We start from the raw sequence: 19,979 nt of genomic DNA, 5'->3' as shown, positions 1-19,979 counted from the left end.
ATAGTATGGCTTTCACGTTTTACAAAACATCAGCATGCTTTGAGCATAGAAATCACAAAATTTGAAAAGGCAAATGTGGAATTATTTTTGAAATGCAAAAATCATATAAATTTGTAATATGTAAACACCATTCTTTTTCACAAGTATTTTTGGAAAGTAAGGAGACCCAAAAAAACCCCCAAGGCATAGCTAGCCTAATACATTGGAAGAAACTACGCACTCTTTTTCACAAGTATTTTAAGGGGTCCTTTTGAAACACTAGGAAAATTAGAATAAATAAAAATTGGAGAAAAAGGAGAGACTTATTTATAGACAATACAACTTGGAGATAAGTTTTGGGGCTAAGTTTTGTCAACTTGAAAAAAATTTATCCATGAATAACCCTAGAATAAATACATTTGCAGCATTCATTTAGTAGTTAATATATTAAAAAGAATATACTAACTTAAGAAGCTTTTAACAGGGCAGTTTTTTTATTAAAAAAATGTATAAGTAAGATATTCTATACGGCCAAACAAAAAATAAGAAGAGGGAACCACAATTTTATAAGCCCACATAATTGAATACAGTGATATTAAGGCTACCTGAAAGTTCAAAAACGTGTACAAAAACACTTTTGAACGTTTAGACCCCCAAAAACCAACTTAACCAACACAAGCAATATGTCAAACAACAAGTGTGCGGAAACTTAACATATGATATAATATGAAATTGGTTAAACAACTATCTAAGCCATAACAAAATTAAACCACAGCAGATAATGTAAAGGCAGAGATAGAGAGGAAGGAAGATGCAAACACAAAGATAACACCCGATGTGTTATCGAAGAGGAAACCGAAGACCTCGGCGAAAAACCTCTCCGCCGCCCTCCAAGCGGTAATCAATCCACTAGAAAATACAGTTGGGATACAAGGACAGCAATAGACCCTCCAAGCCTAATCTACCCAGTGCACCTAAGCCCTCCAAGCTTCTTGCTCCAACGAGATTGCGCCGAACCTTTTTCTTTTCTAGCTTCCCGGATTCCGCTACTACACCGTAGCATCAACCAATGAAGATTGGCTCCTTCCTAACTGCTTCCCAGAACTCCAAACGACTGTCTCACAGAGATGATAATTGTGAGAACCAGGTTTGGTATAATGCCTCTCAAGGTTTTGACAATGGAGAGGAAGAGAGTGAGGAATTTGATGAGACTCTAAGGTAGGGATTGTGTATGAAACAATCTTGTTTTTCTTTAGGGTTTCTCTCTCAAAATTCTCTCTGGAAGCTCTCTTTCAATCGTGGGTTAAAGGGGTATTTATACTGGAGAGGAGAGGAATGTGAAACGTCAGGTTTTTCCAAAACAGGGGTGGCTCGCGGCTTGACCTCGCGGCTTGACCAAGTCGCGAGATCCAGTCGCGAGTTAACCGTATGGCCAGTTGTCCTGTTTTGTCCTGTAGTGCTCCAGCTAGCATGACTGTTCATCTTCCAGCATGCTTGGCACGTGTGCATCTTCTGGCGGCTTGCAGCCGCGAGTCCACCCGCGAGTCCCAGCCGCGACACTCTGTATTCTTGCACACTCTTGAGCAATCTTCACTCTATCTCACTCACTACCCTTACAACAAACCCACCTAAATACAGGGTTACTAAATGCTGAATTACAAGCAAATTTGGCACGGAATAAAGCCAATTAGATGGTTGAATAAATTCAACCTTACACTACCGATAAAATGCAACTGACAACAATAATTTTTCCTGTTGAGGAACCAGCACCCAGATTTCATCCTCAAATCAATCAACAACACTTTCCTTATTAACAGAAACTTCGGATTTTAACCTAGGTGAGAAATAATAGGAAGAAAAGTAATGCAAAATGAAATTGAGAAACGGAAAACCCTAGGTAACATTATGAAATTCCAAAATCTAAAATTGGAGAAACAGAGAGAGAGAGGGTACCAGCAACCCAAATCATGCAACAAGTAACAAAACAATAAAAACTAAAGCACTAACAAGGGAAATTATCAACCACAAACACTTGGGCTAAACCCAGATGGAATAATTATTTAAAAAGCTCAAATTTTTATAAGAAAAACATACCTTCAAACTTGAAAAAATTTGAACTTCCGTTAGAAGGGACAAAAGGGATTTTCAAGGTATGGGTGAGGGGATCGTCTGAAGCCGATTGTGAGGAAAGAGGAGAGCGTTTGAGGGTGAGGGTGAGGGTGATTTTTGTTGCACGCCGACGGGTTGAGGATGACTAATTTCGCCGTTTGAGTGAGAGTGTTTGAACTTTGAGAGAGTGTTTGAGAGACAGAGAAAGAGTGTTTGAACTGAGAGAGACTGTATGAGTAGGCGTTTGAAATTTAATGTATATTTTTCATATTTCGAGTCTTATAAACTTGATTTCCACTTTATCCACCTGGAAAATTTGTCCACGTCAGGGTATTGAGAAACCGGGCAAAACGAGTTTTAAAAGGTCGAGTTTTAATTGGATCTCGAGTTTTAAAAACTCGAGATGCTATTATCACAAATTCTTTCAAAACCGGCCAACTAACTATATTGTTAGATATCCTTTGTTATTTGGTAAGGAAAATCTAGCATCTAGTGAGATATCATGATTAGTGGTTAACCATGAAAGAACTGTCATAGAATCAATTTCAAGGTGAATAAATTTAAACTCCCAAACAAGGGAATGAGTTTTCCAATCCCTCCATTAAAATTCCTAAATAAGGGAAGGTTAGAATATTTTCTAAAATTATTCTTTTCATTTTTTTCCATTCCATTCCATTCCCTTCTCCCAAACGAGGTCTAAAAGAAGACACAAATAATATGGTTAGCCACACCTATACATTGGTTCCTTTCTTCTCTCTTAAAATGTGGACCATTACCCATTACCTTAATTTTTCATTTCCTACTCTAAACTAACCAAACTTCACTTTATACTTTTTACATTTCAAAAACAAATAAATAAATTTAAGTAGACCATATATTATTTCCTCATCAACCATTTAATGTAAACTTATGAAATATGTTAGTCATTTCTCATTCACAGTAGTTACAAATAAGTCTTTTTCTAGTTCTTCATCATCTAACATGGATGTAAAAATTGTATCTTAAACAACTGTTGAAGCTGTAGACAAGTAAGGATAAATGGATGAGTTTAATAATATAAAGTTGTAATTTGATCAATGGCTAATCATAGGTGGGACTAGAAGTATGATAAAATGAGCATGCTATCTCTTGACATCCCTTATTAAATTGGTGTGAGATTAAGTTGTAGAAAGAAAACTACTCTATCTTACGCCAAGCTTAATAAGGAAATAAAATGATATTTTTCCAACTCACTTTAAGAATGCTACCAAATATAAGAAAATGAGATAGTTTTCTAGGGGGAAAAAAAAAACTTTTTGAAAAATTATACATTTTTCAAAAACTGTTAATGTCAAAACAACAAAGTACATGTTCTTTTCTTTTATATTCTTGTTAATATAGTTGTTCATAACTCTTCGAGTAACTGATTATTCTATCATATATGTGTAATCCTCCACCCCATCCACACTAGGTAACTATAAGGAGGTATCTATTGGGGTGGCCCCAAGATGCCATTTGCCACCAGGGGTAGAACTAAAAAGGGACTAGGGGGTTGGAATTTAAAAATATTTTTAAAGGTTAATTACAGTTTATCAACTAGTGGTTAGGGCTAATTTTTTGTTGCCTCTCTGTAGTATAAAAAGTATCAGTTTAACCACTCGTGGTTGGTTTTGTTATGGAGTCGTTACTTAACTCATCAATTTCACTGATAAAAAATACCATAAAACCTCCAAACTTATAGAAATATCCTTAAAATCTTCAAAATTATAACAATACCCTTAAAACCCCCCATTTGACTACAATGTCTCCTAAGGCCTTTAAAATAACCAAAACACCTGTAAAACTCTCAAAATGGCAAAAATATCCCCCAATATTTCCAAAATAATTGAAATTCCATTATTAAATCCAAAATGCCACTTGAAAATTTCAAAATGATCAAAAACCTCTATAGTGACTAGAATACTTTGAAAACATCTATAATGACAAAAATACACTTAAAATTAGGGGTGTGCATCAAACCCACAAACCTAAAAAAACTTACCAAACCTGATGCCTTGATTAGCTTTCATGGGTTGGTGGTTTGGGTTAGGTTTGAATTCTATTTTGAGTCTTGGGTTGGGAAGGGTTTGTGTGGATAGTTTTTTCAACCCATATGATCCATCACTTATATTAGTTTATTTAAATATCATTATTTTAATTTTTTAAGTTGATAGATTTTGGTATTATAGGAATTAATTTTGATGAATTTGAGTTTAAATAATTAAGAAAGCCTAATTTTTACAAGGCATAAAACATGTATACACAACCCACTGAGCCAACCCAATAAAATTTGACTGATGTGGATTGGGTTGGGTTGATTTCTACACATGTAATAGATTGGGTTAAAAATTCCTTGAGTTGACCCATGCACTCCCTAACCTAAAAACTCCAAAATGACCAAAACACCCTCAAAATTACAAATTGATCAAAATAAACTTGAACACTCCAAAATGACTAAATATCATTAAAATCTTGAATATGACATAAATGCCACTAAAATGACAAAAATTGAAATCATGGAAATGACCAAGATACCCTAGGAAAACTTTAAAGCAATCACAATATGACCCAAAACATTGGGAATTGCATCCAATTTTTTTTAAGTCATACAAAAACAACTTTCAAGAGTTCCTTTGAAATTCTCAAAAAAAGAAAAAGAAAAAGAAAAAGTGTTCCTTTGAAGGTTTCAAGTGTTTTGTAATTATCCAAGCAAAAGTGTAATTAAGTGAATGAATAGTTTGGTTCTCACCTAAAATTAAAAGTTGATAGTAGTTTGTGTGTGTGTATATATATAAAAATTAGTTTATTTGTTAATTTTTATTAATTGTTTCTTTTTTTGTTATATATTGCATTGTTATTTTGATTGTACTTGTTAGTGTAATTTTAAATAATTTTATTTTGATTTTCTTACTTTTTAGGATGATTTTATATGTTATAGATTAGTATTTTAAAGTGGTAAATTAAAGTTGTAATTTAATATCATATAAAAAATATATAGAAATTTTTTTAGTTTTTCGTACAAGCCAAATGCCAAAAATGCTTTTGGGAACATTTTTTTGAGAGTCTGAATTTAGTAAGAGTGGAGTGTAAAACCCATGTTTTACATCATCTAATAAGAGATTGTCACATCAGTATTTTACTTAAAATTCAATACATGTTACCACACCTAATAACATCTCAATAAACTCCTAATTTGATTGGATTTATATATGGGTATTAGAACTGATTGGGTGTAGTTGTGGGTGTGGGTGTGCTTATTCTTAAATATGCAATAATATGATATGGTATATTGGAATTGGAGAGGTAAAACATGGGTTTTACACCACATCCTTACAAAATTTAATCTTTTTTTTTTTTAACATAGCTAAACACTAGAAAATAATCATTTTTCCCCAAAAATGTTTTCGACTAAAAAGATTTTGAGTAGGTGAAAATTTTTTGAGCTAGGATTTTTTCTCCTAATGGGAGCTCAAACAAAAGAAGATATGTTGGAATATAGTCAAATCCATTGAACTGTTGTGTGCTCTGCCAATCAAGACAACCAATTTTTCAAGAATTGATGGTGCTTTTGCAATTGGAGAAGATAAAAAATAAGGTATAGGATGGAAGTGGGAATGGTGGGTGTGATTGGTTGAGATTGTGGGTCATATTTGTCAATATAAATGAAAGAAAACAATAGACATCTTTGTGTCATTTTCCCTCATGTCTATCTAAAACAAATTGTATCTCATACCCATTTTCCTAAGGAAAGTGTTGTGTGTATATTATAAAAAGAAGAGGGTTCAAACAACATATAGTCCACCAGTAATAACATTCTTTGCCAACATCCATGTCTATGATTCGAACTCTGTCTCCCATTCCCCGTTGCCCCCCCCCCCCCAAAAAAAAGAGGAAGAAGAAGACACTCATATATCTTTTTTATTTTATTTCTTTCTCTAACTTAAAAATTTGTTTTTCCATTATTTTTTCAAAAAAAATATTCTTTCCATAGTTCCATCAAACATCTCTCTCTCTCTCTCTCTCTCTCTCTCTCTCTCTCTCTTCAACCAAGCACCTACAAACCATCACTCTTGTATTCTCTCACATGCCAAATTTAAGGTAAATAAGTTTATTTTATTTCTATGATTAATTAATGTGAAAATTTCTACTATTAATTTGCTTTTAAGTGATAAGTTGAAGCTATTAAATTATTCTATTAAGTAAAGTTATGATAGATCAAGAGTTTTGTAGCACAACTTGCTAGTGCTACCAACGGTGAATTTGAAATAAAAAGTAAAATTATTAAATGACTCTATTATTAAGTAAAGTTATTATTGGCTAAACCTTATCATTAACTCAACTAACTAGTGTTACCAACAAGAATCAGTGGTTGACCCAAGTTGTGAAACTACAAGTTTTCTCATATACAAAGTTGCAGATTATGTCTCCACCCATAGTTGTTAGTAACCAATAATACTTATTGTATGGTACACAAAAAAATTTATAAAGTATGGGCATAGTGCAAGTACTCATGAATTATATGATACATAGCTAGGTACATATCATATGAATCGTATCATATCAATAATTGTAGCTATCTTACAATGCATCAACATGTGCATTTAAAATGAGTTTTTTTGTTTGTTAATTCCTCCTCTTCTCTTTCTTCTACAAAATTTGGACCATACAATTGACACTTTATTTTTATATTTGTAAATTTCTTTTCTATGCTAAGAATAATGTATTAAATGAAAATATAATTGTTTCTTTATTATTGTTATAAGTCTAAGAAGCAAGAATGCCACGAAGAATATGAAGAAAAAAAATAGAATAAAAGAAGAAAATAGATAGTAAATGTTGATAATGATGAAGAAAATGTTAATGCATGTAAGGTTGAATTTATTCAACCATCTAATTGGCTTTATTCCGTGCCAAATTTGCTTGTAATTCAGCATTTAGTAACCCTGTATTTAGGTGGGTTTGTTGTAAGGGTAGTGAGTGAGATAGAGTGAAGATTGCTCAAGAGTGTGCAAGAAAACAGAGTGTCGCGGCTGGGACTTGCGGGTGGACTCGCGGCTGCAAGCCGCCAGAAGCTACACATGTGCCAAGCATGCTGGAAGATGAACAGTCATGCTAGCTGGAGCACTACAGGACAAAACAGGACAACTGGCCATACGGTTAACTCGCGACTGGATCTCGCGACTTGGTCAAGCCGCGAGCCACCCCTGTTTTGCCAAAACCTGACGTTTCACATTCCTCTCCACTCTAGTATAAATACCCCTTTAACCCACGATTGAAAGAGAGCTTCCAGAGAGAATTTTGAGAGAGAAACCCTAAAGAAAAACAAGATTGTTTCACACACAATCCCTACCTTAGAGTCTCATCATATTCCTCAACTCTCTTCCTCTCCATTGTTAAATCCTTGAGAGGCATTATACCAAACCTGGTTCTCACCATCATCATCTCTGTGAGACAGTCGTTTGGAGTTCTGGGAAGCAGTTAGGAAGGAGCCAATCTTCATTGGTTGATGCTACGGTGTAGTAGCGGAATCCGGGAAGCTAGAAAAGAAAAAGGTTCGGCGCAACCTCGTTGGAGCAAGAAGCTTGGAGGACTTAGGTGCACTGGGTAGATTAGGCTTGGAGGGTCTATTGCTGTCCTTGTATCCCAACTGTATTTTCTAGTGGATTGATTACCGCTTGGAGGGCGGCGGAGAGGTTTTTCGCCGAGGTCTTCGGTTTCCTCTTCGATAACACATCGGGTGTTATCTTTGTGTTTGCTTCTTCCTTCCTCTCTTTCTTTGCCTTTACATTATCTGCTGTGGTTTTATTTTGTTATGACTTAGATAGTTGTTTAACCAATTTCACATTATAGCATATGTTAAGTTTCCGCACACTTATTGTTTGACATATTGCTTGTGTTGGTTAAGTTAATTTTTGGGGGTCTAAACGTTCAAAAGTGTTTTTGTACACGTTTTTGAACTTTCAATGCAGAAATATTTTTTCAAGATGACGAACATAATGATAATATTGACTTAGATGAAGTAGACTAGGCAAAATAATTAAAAGTAACTATTATTTTAGCTTATATATATATATATATATATCATGTATTATTACTTTTGAATTTAGCATATTTGAATGTATATGTTAAAAACATGTGTTAATTTGATTATAGTTAGTTTTTAAAAATATTATTCCATAAGTGATTATTCAATTGGTTATTGGTTAAATATATTCCAAATTTATTATGAATATACCTTTTTGTTATATATGTAATATTATATATTTATAATTTTTTTAAAAAAAATTATTAGGTGTTTGTATATTATACTTAATTAATACGATATGATACCTGATAAAGATAAATTAAAATCGTTTTATAATATCTTATAAAAAAAATCGTTTTATAATATTAATTCAATTTTGACTAGTACATACACATATATTTTTGACAACTATGTAGGCATATATAATTGAGTGGCACTATTCTGTTTGTTTTATCTTCTAACTGGATAAGATATATTGCAAGTTGCAATAGTTGATGGTGACACCGAACGAACAAAGGTCATATACCTTTAATTTTGGAGACAATAATGTCTCGTCAAATAATGAATTCTGATTGAGCAATTGCACGACGCGTTAGAGATAGCGAATGAGATAGTGATGAAAATGAAACGAACGGTGTGGTCCTCAATATTATTCCTCATAGCTTTGTGTAATTTGCGAAAGGATATAGAGTTTGTCCACAAACCTTAGTTTATATATATATATATATATATATATATATATATATATATATATATAGAAAACTTGATTGAAATTAATCATCACGACACAATTCAATTCAATATCATAAAAACATAAATTAAAGGAACAAATAGTAAATAATATTCATTGACTCGAAATTTGATATGTGTGTCAAGAATATACAAAACATATAATTCAACTATTAAACTTTTAAAGTATGTACTCGTGTTAAGATTTTTAGTAGAATTTGTAACCAAATTTTATCCTTTCTGAAATCCCCTCATCCCATTATTATAATTATCAAATTATAAAAAGATAAAATATATATATATATATATACACACATATATATATATATATATATATATATATTCGTTCTAACTGATAAGAAAGTTTCCATTTATTATGATTAAACTAGCTAGCTCTGGTACATGAGAAGATTATCTTTAGAATTATATATGTGTAACTGTAACTCACTAATATTTGTTTATTAATGAGAAGAAAAAAAAAAAGGTTTATTCTGGTAAATGGAAGGTGTCGATGTATAGAAGATTTGTGGGACATGTACATTACAATTTATTTATTTATTTACTTTTTTTTGTGTGTGTGGAGAGAATCTAGGTTACAAACTTACTCATTAATTGGAATGTGTAAATTGAAAATGGTTGTGTTGCACAACACTTACCCAAATTAGAGCATCTCCAGCAGTGAAGCTAAAAATATAGCTATTTAGCACCATAAAAAGTTACTTTATCTATTTTACCTACTCACATGTTGCAGCAGTGGATCTATTTTAGCTTTCAACACAATAAAATAATATAAATATCACAATAAAATAATATATCTACTGTAATAAAATAATATATCCACACAAACTTCCCAAATTTTCTTAGAGTTTCTTGGTAGCCAAACATAGCAACCCACACCCAACACAGCACAAACATCCACCTCCACCACCAGTCCACAGCAGAAGGAAAAAAAAAAAAAAAACCCAAATCCTCAATCTTTTTCCTCAATCCAGACCAAACAAAATCACCAACCGAAGACAAACCCAGCACAAATTGGAGATAAACCCACGCGTTGATGCTACCCACGTTGTCAACATCCTTGCTGATGCTTTGGTTTCCGATTACGCTACATCTCTTCTCGGCTTCTGAAAGCTCAAAAATGTGTTAAAAACACAATAGTTGTTTAGACCCTCAAATTAAAGTTATGGCTCGGTAGATTTTACACTAACTTAATTTTAAGTGCAGAATAGTGTAAATGCGAGCGGATAAACAAACAAGTTACTCTAATTCATAATCAAGACAACACAGCATTAAAATGGAATGTGAAAGAGTAGAGAAGAGAGATGCAAACACAAGATAACACGCCGATGTGTTATTGAAGAGGAAACCGAAGAACTCGGCGAAAAACCTCTCTGCCACCCTCCAAGCGGTAATCGATCCATTAGACAATCAGTTGGGATACATAGGTTAGTAAGAGATCCTCCAAGCCTAATCTAACCGATGTACCTAAGCCCTCCAAGCTCCTACTCCAACAAGGCTTCTCGGAGCTGTGTTTTGTCTAGCTCTTCAGATCCCGCAAAAAGCTCCATGTTGCATCTGCTATCTTTGGCTTCTTCCAATGCTTCCCAACAGCACCAAAACCTCACTTGACACTCTAAAAGGGTGTGGTAAGTGTTTGGGCTATCAAGCTCTCAATGATATGGAAATGGAGAGGTAGAAGTTGAGGAATATCCACAAGCAATCATATAGAGGATTGTGAGTATAACAATCTCTAACTCTCAAGGTGTTTGGCTAAGATTTTCTCTCAGAAGCACACCTCAACATTTGTGGGTAATGTGGGTATAAATAGTGTAGGGACAGATAGTATGTATCAGAATTGACAGTTTAGCAAAATAGAATGTCTCGCAGGTGTTTTGCGGGAAGGCCTTATCCACGAGATACTTGTGAGACACAGCTGTCTCCATCCTATCCTGACTCTTCGCATTCTAGCATGTGCAAGTCACATGGGTCACTTCATGGGATACTTAGTTACGAGATACTCGCGAAAACTTTTCAGTCTTCAATTGCTTGAGTCTTCACACTCTCTCTGTCTATCACACAACCCTTACAATTAAATCCCACAATAAATACAGGATACAAAAGATTGAATAAAAATACAATCAAATTTGGCATGGAATTAAAGCCAACAAAACACATAGTTGTAAATTACAACTTTACAATCTCCCCCTTTGGCTATTCCATGACAAAACCCCTAAAACAGACTCTAGACTTAAACATGAGTTTGGGAACAATGGCAAAACTCACTCACACCTAATCTAGAAGCTGTGAAGCACTTGCACGTATGTACTTGTAACCTAAAATGCTTGTACACAAACAAAACTTTCATTAAGCTTATGGCAAGTTGAATACATGATACGTATATGAGCAAGTAAAATGTGATCAAGTTATTAAACAAAATAGAACATGTAAGCATATCTTGATCAAACAGGATCAGTTATTAAAGAATGACTACAATGAACATTTGGCAAGTAAATGCTCATCCAGACACGCAACGCAATTAAGAACAATCCCACGGATCAATTGCATGTCCAACACTCAATCAATACAAAATACACAAAGTATTTGCATCTAGGATACAAAATCCTACTAAGGGCACAAGAGTGAGGTACTCAAGACGTATTGGCAATATCTTAAAAGTACAAAAAAAATGCTACAAAGCAATAAGGTAAACATAACATGCTGAATATAAATTGAAATTAAAAACAGAGTACTAAATCTTTAAATGAAAGCAGTAAACACAGTAAACCAAATAGTAGTTACTATCTTCTCCTCCCCCTATCACTGCACTCCCCCTATCACTACACTCTCCCTAACACCGACACCATCTCCCACTTTTTGTCATGGAATAGCTAGTCTTCATGTTCCTATAGTTTCCGCTGAATTTGGTCCAGTTGAGTCTGAAGAGATGTGAACTTGGTGTCGAAACGAATGTGTTGAGAGTGCATGATGGTAGCTAGTTCGGATATTTTGGTAGTGATCTCTTGGAGAGTAGCCATGATGTTGTCTAGTTGTTCATCATAAACATGGGATGTAGAACTTAAGCTTCCCTGAGTAGCATGACTTTCTTGCTTGGTATTCTTCTTAGTGTGACTTATGCTTGCATGGAGAGTGCGGATATTAATTGGACTTGGCCTTGGATATGGGCGTTCATCTTCCGAAGGATGCATACCTTTGAGCTTCAAAATCCTTGAGATAAGGTGGCAGAAAGGAATACAATTCCTTGAAGCAGTCCGGTCAACCGTTTTTGCCAGAATGTGGAAAATATGAGAGCACACAACAATCTCCACGTCAGTGATTAGATAATGCAAGAATAATGCTCGACCAAGATTCATGTAACTGGTGCTAGATAAAGGGTAGAGGTTGCTAAACATGATCATCGTGAGTAGCCTTAATTTAGGAGAAAGAGATGCCACACTTATTGACTTCCCATTGGAGGAGAATTCCAAATTAGCTCCTAAAGCTTCCCGAAGAATCTCTTCATCTGGATTCAATCCATCATATACTGGTGGGATAGGTAATATTGACCTGTTGATGTGCAGAATTTCGGCCAAGTAGACGGGTGTAACTGAGAACCGCTTTCCTCTCATCTAGCACCTGATTTCCTCTCCTTCAACAATGGCATTTGCATAGAATTCCTTCACTTAGTTTTCATATGCATCCTCAAGATTTGAGAGAAGAAAATCCAATCTTTGGTGGCAAACCATATTGGAATATTCGTGTCTAGGAGAGAGGGTTGATCAACGACCCTTTCAACCAACAATGAAGTATCTCGAAAGTGGCTTGTGTAGGTCTGGAATGCAGCATAGGATCTAAAAAACTCAGGGTCATACATTCCCGTTGAAAAACGAGTCCTCTTTGACCTCGGTGAAGGGTCATCAACATCAATCACCGGCTTTTTCCCTTTGTTATAGCCTCCTTTCACAGCTAAGCTTTTAAATAGAGACATCTGCATATGAGAGCACAAAATAGAAAAGAAACAAGTGCAAAAACACAAACATAGAACACAAAACTTGATTAGATTTAAGTTTAAAACAAAAGTAAACCAAATTAAAAACAGAGCAAAAACAACTCAAAACAGAGCAAAATGCATAAAGTGAATCATTGTGCATGTGTGTGTCTGTGTTGAGCATGTGCTGATGCATATGTGTGCAGCATGTGCTGCTTGGGGATGCAGCATGAGATGCATGAGGTATGCCTAGTGTTGTATGGCATGGCATTGAGGCACAAAATGAACATAGTGTGTAAAACATACAAACACTGACCAAAACATGATAAACATGATCAATCAAGATAAAAACCAAGCATTGGAACTCAGTTGAGTCCAATTCAACACAAGAATGTCACTAGGACATTTTGTCAAACACCTAGCATGCAATAGTGAATTCTAACTATGAACAATGCATGAACATAGAGAAATTTGCCTCAATACAAGCTTAGAATGCCTCAAGGGGCCAACACAGATACACAAACATCAAATGGGACTCAACCCAATCAAAGATTTCGAAAAAATTTCACAAAAACTAAGAAACCCAACCCAATTTTCGAAAATCCCCAATTTTTTAACCCTAACTTAAATTTCTGCATAATCTTAGAAAAACATGAAGAAAATTTTTAGGAAAACATACCTTGAAGTGATTTTGCAGAGATTTTTGCTTGAAAATGAGGAGGTTTAAGTGAAAAATAGTTTTGGGTTGAAGGGGGCTCGAGAGAGTCTAAGCGAGGGAAATGAGAGTGGTTTGAAAAACTGTCACATATGCCTTATAAAACTGAAAACACGTGTTTTTCGCAGGTTAGGCAGTAGCGTGACAGTCGCGATACAATCGCGAGAATGGTCACTAAAGCTCAAAAGCTTTTTCGAGAAGCTGTTAGTCATGAATAAGTCGCGAGACAGTCGCGATAGCCTCTGTATGAACTTGAAAAATTTCTAGTTTTTGCCTAAAAAACATTTCGCAAGAAGAGTTTAGTCGCGAAATACTCGCAAGGCAGTAGCGAGACTTTCTGTATGAAAATGTGACTTTGTAATTTCTCTTAAGCACATTTCTCAAGAAGCTCTAAGTCGCGAGCTTTTCGCGAAAAGACCTCTGAACCAGTTTTTGAAGAAAAACACAAAAATGCATTTTGAACAAAAACTAAAAGCATGAAAGTATAAAATCACTTTCAAAAACATATAAATCACTCAAAAATCTTTTTGGGTTTGATCCGCAAGTACTTAAGCATACACATCACATTTGAACATGTACAATCACACAAATGAGATAAGCATTAATTGAATCAAAGTCTTGTGTGTTGTGGGTGAGTATCAAATGTAGAATAGCCCTTGGACCAAAGTGAAACTCCAATGATCAATTCAATTAAGTCATACATAACTGGTACGAAATCAAGTGGACTATTTCAATTATAGAAATGAACATATATGACCTCCTATAAGAGAATGATTACAAATCATAGAAGCTTTTCATTTGGCTTCTACATAAATCATAACATTTGGTCCTTTTTGGATAATACATCTCTTTTTGAGATCGGTGCTTGAAATTTTTGATATTTCAACTTTTAGATTTAGCATTTGGCTTTTTGAGCACCATACATTTTGATACAAAAGTTGATTTCCCTTTTTCTTAGTCAAATACTAGTATGTGCGATAGGCTTTTGCAACTCATTATCTCTTTGCATTTGGAGATTTACATTTGGTGAGCTCTATAGCAAAAACATAAAAATAAAGTGGGAAGAGATATAGGCTCAAGTCTATAAAAGTATCAAGACCATCAAGATTATTAACCAATCATTCATGACAAGCTTGAAGATCCATTTACAACAATCACACATAGTTTTCAAGATTTCTCCCACAAAGATATATGTGCGTACATAATAAGCTAAACTCGTAAATGCACTACGCCATTAGTATGAAGGTAGTAAGCCAAACTCATATGTGATATACACAACACAAGCAATCAAACTTTTTGAAGATTTTTCAATTTTTATGGTGTGGGAACCAGAAGTGAGACTATTGGACTTTAACTCACTTAGGCTCACAATTTATTTGTAGTGGGCTTCAAGATTTCCTACTCTGGGTTGTTCTCGGCAGAGAGACTCAAAGCAACACTCAATCTCTCTTCTTCCTTGACTGTTTTCTCTCTATTTTTCTGAACCCCTTTTTCTTCCCAAACTTCTGCTATTTATAGCTAAGGTTAGTGGGGATATTATGATTACAGCCACCGCTAATGCTGTTGAAGGTCCAATATTATCTATACTACTATTTAAGGGGTTTCCCCTGTTTGGATTCCACATTTTTCATGCCTAAGATACCCTCATCATACCCACTTACAAGTTTTCAACTACCGGGGATAGATATGTAAATTAAAATTTTTGCACTTTAAAACCACAAATTCACGTACGCTTTGCTGTTTCTATCTCACTTTCTATTTCTCATTCTTCTTCAGATTGAAAACATTTAGTTTAGCTCTATATCCTCCTTTGTTTTTCTTTAGATTAAAGACATTTACTGTTAGAGGCTTCAACAAATTTTCAGGTTCTATCTTTTGCAAATTCCTCTTTGTTTTCTTTTCTTTTGTTTATGATTGACTTTCTTTAAGTTCTACTTCTTCTTTTTTTCTTATATGTATCACGTTAACTCTTTTCTTTTCTTTTTCTTCTTTTTTTAAAATGTAATTTTGAAATAAATGGTTCCTTCATGCTGTAGGTATTGTGATCCAAAGACAGGGTGGCCTTATGCTACAAAAGAAGCATTCAAAATCATTCGTAAACAGTTAAACAGTATTCCCTTACCTTCTTTAATAGCCTTTATTTACATTTTATTTAAAAATTTTGAATTGAAATAAAAATACTTACATATAAATGATCAATTACTATTTCCTTCTCCTTCCTCACTTCACTTCTTTCTTTTTTTTCCTTCTTCATATTTTCTATACTACTATTTAAGAGTCTTCCCCTATTTGGATTCCACATTTTTCATGCCTAAGATACCTTCATCATACTCACTTACAAGTTTTCAACTACCGAGCATAGATATGTAAATTAAAACTCTTATACTTTAAAACCACAAACTCACGTATACTTTGCAGTTTCTATCTCACTTTCTATCTTTCATTCTTCTTCACATTGAAGACATTTAGTTTAGCTCTACATCCTCCTTTCTTTTTCTTCAAATTAAAGACATTTACTCTCAGAGGCTTCAACAAATTTTCAGGTTCTATCTTTTGCAAGTTCCTCTTTGTTTTCTTTTCTTTTGTTTATGATTGACTTTCTTTAAGTTCTACTTTTTTTTTCTTATATGTATCACATTAACTCTTTTTTTTTTCTTCTTCTTCTTTTTTTTTTAAACGTAATTTTGAAATAAATGGTTCCTTCATGCTGTAAGTATTGTGATCCAAAGACAGGGCTGCCTTATGTTACAAAAGAAGCATTCAAAATCATTCGTAAACAGTTAAACAGTATGGCTTCTCTTACCTTCTTTAATAGCCTTTGTTTACATTTTATTTAAAAAAATTTGAATTGAAATAAAAATAGTTACCTATAAATGATCAATTACTATTTCCTTCTCCTTCCTCACTTCACTTCTTTTTATTTTTTTCCTTCTTCAATTTTTTTTTTTTTTTTACCATCATTGTATATGTTTTTGGCGTTAAATTTTTTTATCTTTTTATATAGGAATGTAGCAACCTTGAGTTCTACATTTTTTTTTTTAATGTATCACGTTAACTATCCTTTTTTTTTTTCTTTTTTAAAAAAAATGTAATTTTGAAATGTTGGTGGTCATTGAATGTATATGTTTTTGGCATTAAATTTTTTTATTTTTTTATTTAGGTATGTAGCATCCTTGAGTTCTACTTTTTTTTTTTTTATATGTATCACGTTAACTCTTTTTTTTTTTTTTCTTTAAAAAAAAATTAATTTTGAAATGTTGGTGGTGACTGAATAATTTTAAACGTGAGTAAGGAAAGTGAAGTTAAAAGAAAATAATAAATAAATCTTGATAAAAGAAAAAAGGAAAAAAGAAAAAAGAAAAGAGAGAGAGAGGGAGAGAGAGAGAGAGAACGTGAGGTGAATTGCTTTGAAAACTAACAAAAAGTTGTCCTATTTTGTAGGGAGTTAGATATATATCTTTATTCTGAACAATTTTAATAGGATTTTCAGGAAAAATGATCTCATCAAAATTTAAATCAAATACAAACTCTAACAAACTTAAGCTATTATCTTTAATAACATGCACGCTAACGTTGGTTTGTTAATTAAATTTTTTTTTAAAAAAAAAAAAATACTTGGTTTAACCTTAATTCTTTTATCTCTCTCAGATTCACGTACGCACAAACTTTTTGGATTGCATTGAGGAGTCATTGGAATGGAATATTAGATAAGTTTGGGTGAGAATTCCACATTTTTCATGCCTAAGATACCCTCATCATACCCACTTACAAGTTTTTAACTACCGGGGATAGATATGTAAATTAAAACTCCTACACTTTAAAACCACAAACTCACGTACGCTTTGTAGTTTCTATCTCACTTTCTCTCTCTCATTCTTCTTCAAATTGAAGACATTTAGTTTAGCTCTACATCCTCCTTTCTTTTTCTTCAGATTAAAGACATTTACTGTCAGAGGTTTCAACAAATTTTCAGGTTCTATCTTTTGCAAGTTCCTCTTTGTTTTCTTTTCTTTTGTTTATGATTGACTTTCTTTAAGTTCTACTTTTTTTTTTTTCCTTATATGTATCACGTTAACTCTCTTTTTTTTTTCTTCTTTTTCTTTTTTTTTAAAATGTAATTTTGAAATAAATGGTTCCTTCATGTTGTAGGTATTGTGATCCAAAAACAGGGCTGCCTTATGCTACAAAAGAAGCATTCAAAATCATTCGTAAACAGTTAAACAGTATGGCTTCCCTTACCTCCTTTAATAGTCTTTGTTTACATTTTATTTAAAAATAGTTACATATAAATGATCAATTACTATTTCCTTCTCCTTCCTCACTTCACTTCTTTTTTTTTTTCCTTCTTCATATTTTTTTTTTCTTTTTAAGAAAGTTTTTTTTTTTTTTTTTACCATCATTGTATATGTTTTTGGCGTTAAATTTTTTTATTTTTTTTATATAGGTATGTAGCAACCTTGAGTTCTATATATATATATATTTAATGTATCATGTTAACTGTCCCTTTTTTTTTTAAAATGTAATTTTGAAATGTTGGTGGTGACGGAATGTATATGTTTTTGGCGTTAAATTTTTTTATTTAGGTATGTAGCAACCTTGACGATATGAAGGTGCAACCTAGTCGAGGAATATATACATTTCGTGCCCAAGGTGCCATCTATCGTAGAATTGGTAGTCTTTTACCACATACACCTCTAAGTGTACGACATCTACAATTGTATATCTACGACACCGATCTTGAAATACAACGCAGAATGTCTCAATCTGTAGAAGCTCATGAAAATATTGTGCAACTTATTCAAATGATCTTAGACATGCATAACCCATTTGTGGAGAAATTTCGTCAACTATCTCGAAGTCCAAATTTACATCAATGTAAACTCCTGATTAAAGAACAACCTTTAAACCAACCTCAATATTGCATTCCTAGTGCTCAGAGGCTCTTCTATTTTTTGGGTAAAGGTTAATTTAGAGCATTTATTATAATTTGGGATTACTACATTTTTCAATCACAAAAAAAAAACCTAGGGGTGTGATGAGTGTCATGTATGGAGAAATAATTTTCCAATTACACCCCTAGATTTTTTTGTGATGAAAAATTATTATGATTGGAAAATTATTTCTCCACACATGACACTCATCACACCCCTAGGTTTTTTTTGTTATTATTATTTTTTTTTTTATAGCTATCATAGTTATCAAATGCTATATGTAGAAAAATAATAATTAAAGAGATAATATCAATTGTTTTTGAACTTTTTGGTGTTGTGAGAACCACGAACTGGAAATCCTATTTTCTGTGGTTTGAGGATGATGCCCCCATCGTTGCTTTAAAGTAGCGACTTTTAAGGTGGAGATTCATAAGTTAAAAAGATGCTTTGTTTGTTTTTTCCTATCTATTCCTCCGTCACCTCATCATCTTCTTATGGTTGTGTGAGTTGTATCAAGATATGTAGCAGGGGTGATCACATCAATTCATGCAATCTCTTGGCACCTTTTTAACTTTGTCGCTATATATGTGCACTATTCACTCTTGTGTTTTTAGATTTTCCTAAAACAAAAGGTCGAAATTTCATTTTTGATGCTTTCATTTTCTTAAATTAATATTCCACCTATGAATTGATGGTTTGTTTCATAATACAATTATCGTTTGGAGAAGGATTGTAGTTCTTTAACAGAACTCTTCCTAAGGTTGTGACTCTCCATGACAGGGGGTATACTTATCTATGAATAGGAGGGATCTTAGAACACGCGTCATTCTAATCTCCCTCAAATTTTCCTTCATAGTGATGTTTATCTTCCAACTAAATTAGATTGGATATATGATGCATGTTTATAAGTATTTTTTTTTTTTAAATGCATCATTAAGAAGTAAAGAGTTCTTTCTCTTTCTAAAGAATATTTTTGAACTTAGTGAAAGGGTATAATTAAAGTGTGTATGTTTAGCAATTAGTTTGTTTTTCAAAAAGAAAAAAAAAATTATATATATATATATATATATTACCTTTAAAGTTTGGAATTGTTTTCATCTTTTCCTTTCATGTTTGATTTCGTTTTCATGTTAACCATGGCATCCATTTTTACTGGCAATCTGATAGTTAAGTGACAAATAAGTGTCATCCATTAAGACTTGTCACCCATATAAGCTCATTATGTTAAGTAATTAGAAAGTTAAATGATAAATAAGTGTCATCTATTAAGACACATCACTAGAATAATAACATAAATGGTTGTATAAAAAAATTAAAAAAAAAAAAAAAAAAAAAAAAAAAAAAAAAAACATAAATGGTTGACAATATGAAAAGCCCGTAATTAAACTTAAAATATTAAAATTGAAAATTTTGAAACTCATGTAAATTTCCAAATTAAAAATAACCCCAAATTTTAAGGGAAATAAAGACACCTAAGTATATTTTTTG

The 19,979-nt window shown here is 33.0% G+C and overlaps 1 long non-coding RNA gene across 1 annotated transcript; it reads right to left on the bottom strand.

Annotated features, from left to right (window-relative positions):
* Positions 1–526: 526 nt before the first annotated feature.
* Positions 527–2,064, bottom strand: LOC126695005 (uncharacterized). The gene is made up of 2 exons (XR_007645946.1): positions 1,700–2,064; positions 527–584 (listed from the first exon to the last, which is right to left on the bottom strand). It is a non-coding gene; the product is annotated as an uncharacterized LOC126695005 (long non-coding RNA).
* Between the last annotated feature and the right edge of the window lie 17,915 nt (positions 2,065–19,979).

Source organism: Quercus robur, chromosome 8, assembly GCF_932294415.1.
Source record: "Quercus robur chromosome 8, dhQueRobu3.1, whole genome shotgun sequence".
Lineage (NCBI taxonomy): Eukaryota > Viridiplantae > Streptophyta > Magnoliopsida > Fagales > Fagaceae > Quercus > Quercus robur.
This window is presented reverse-complemented; position numbering and strand designations above follow the sequence as displayed.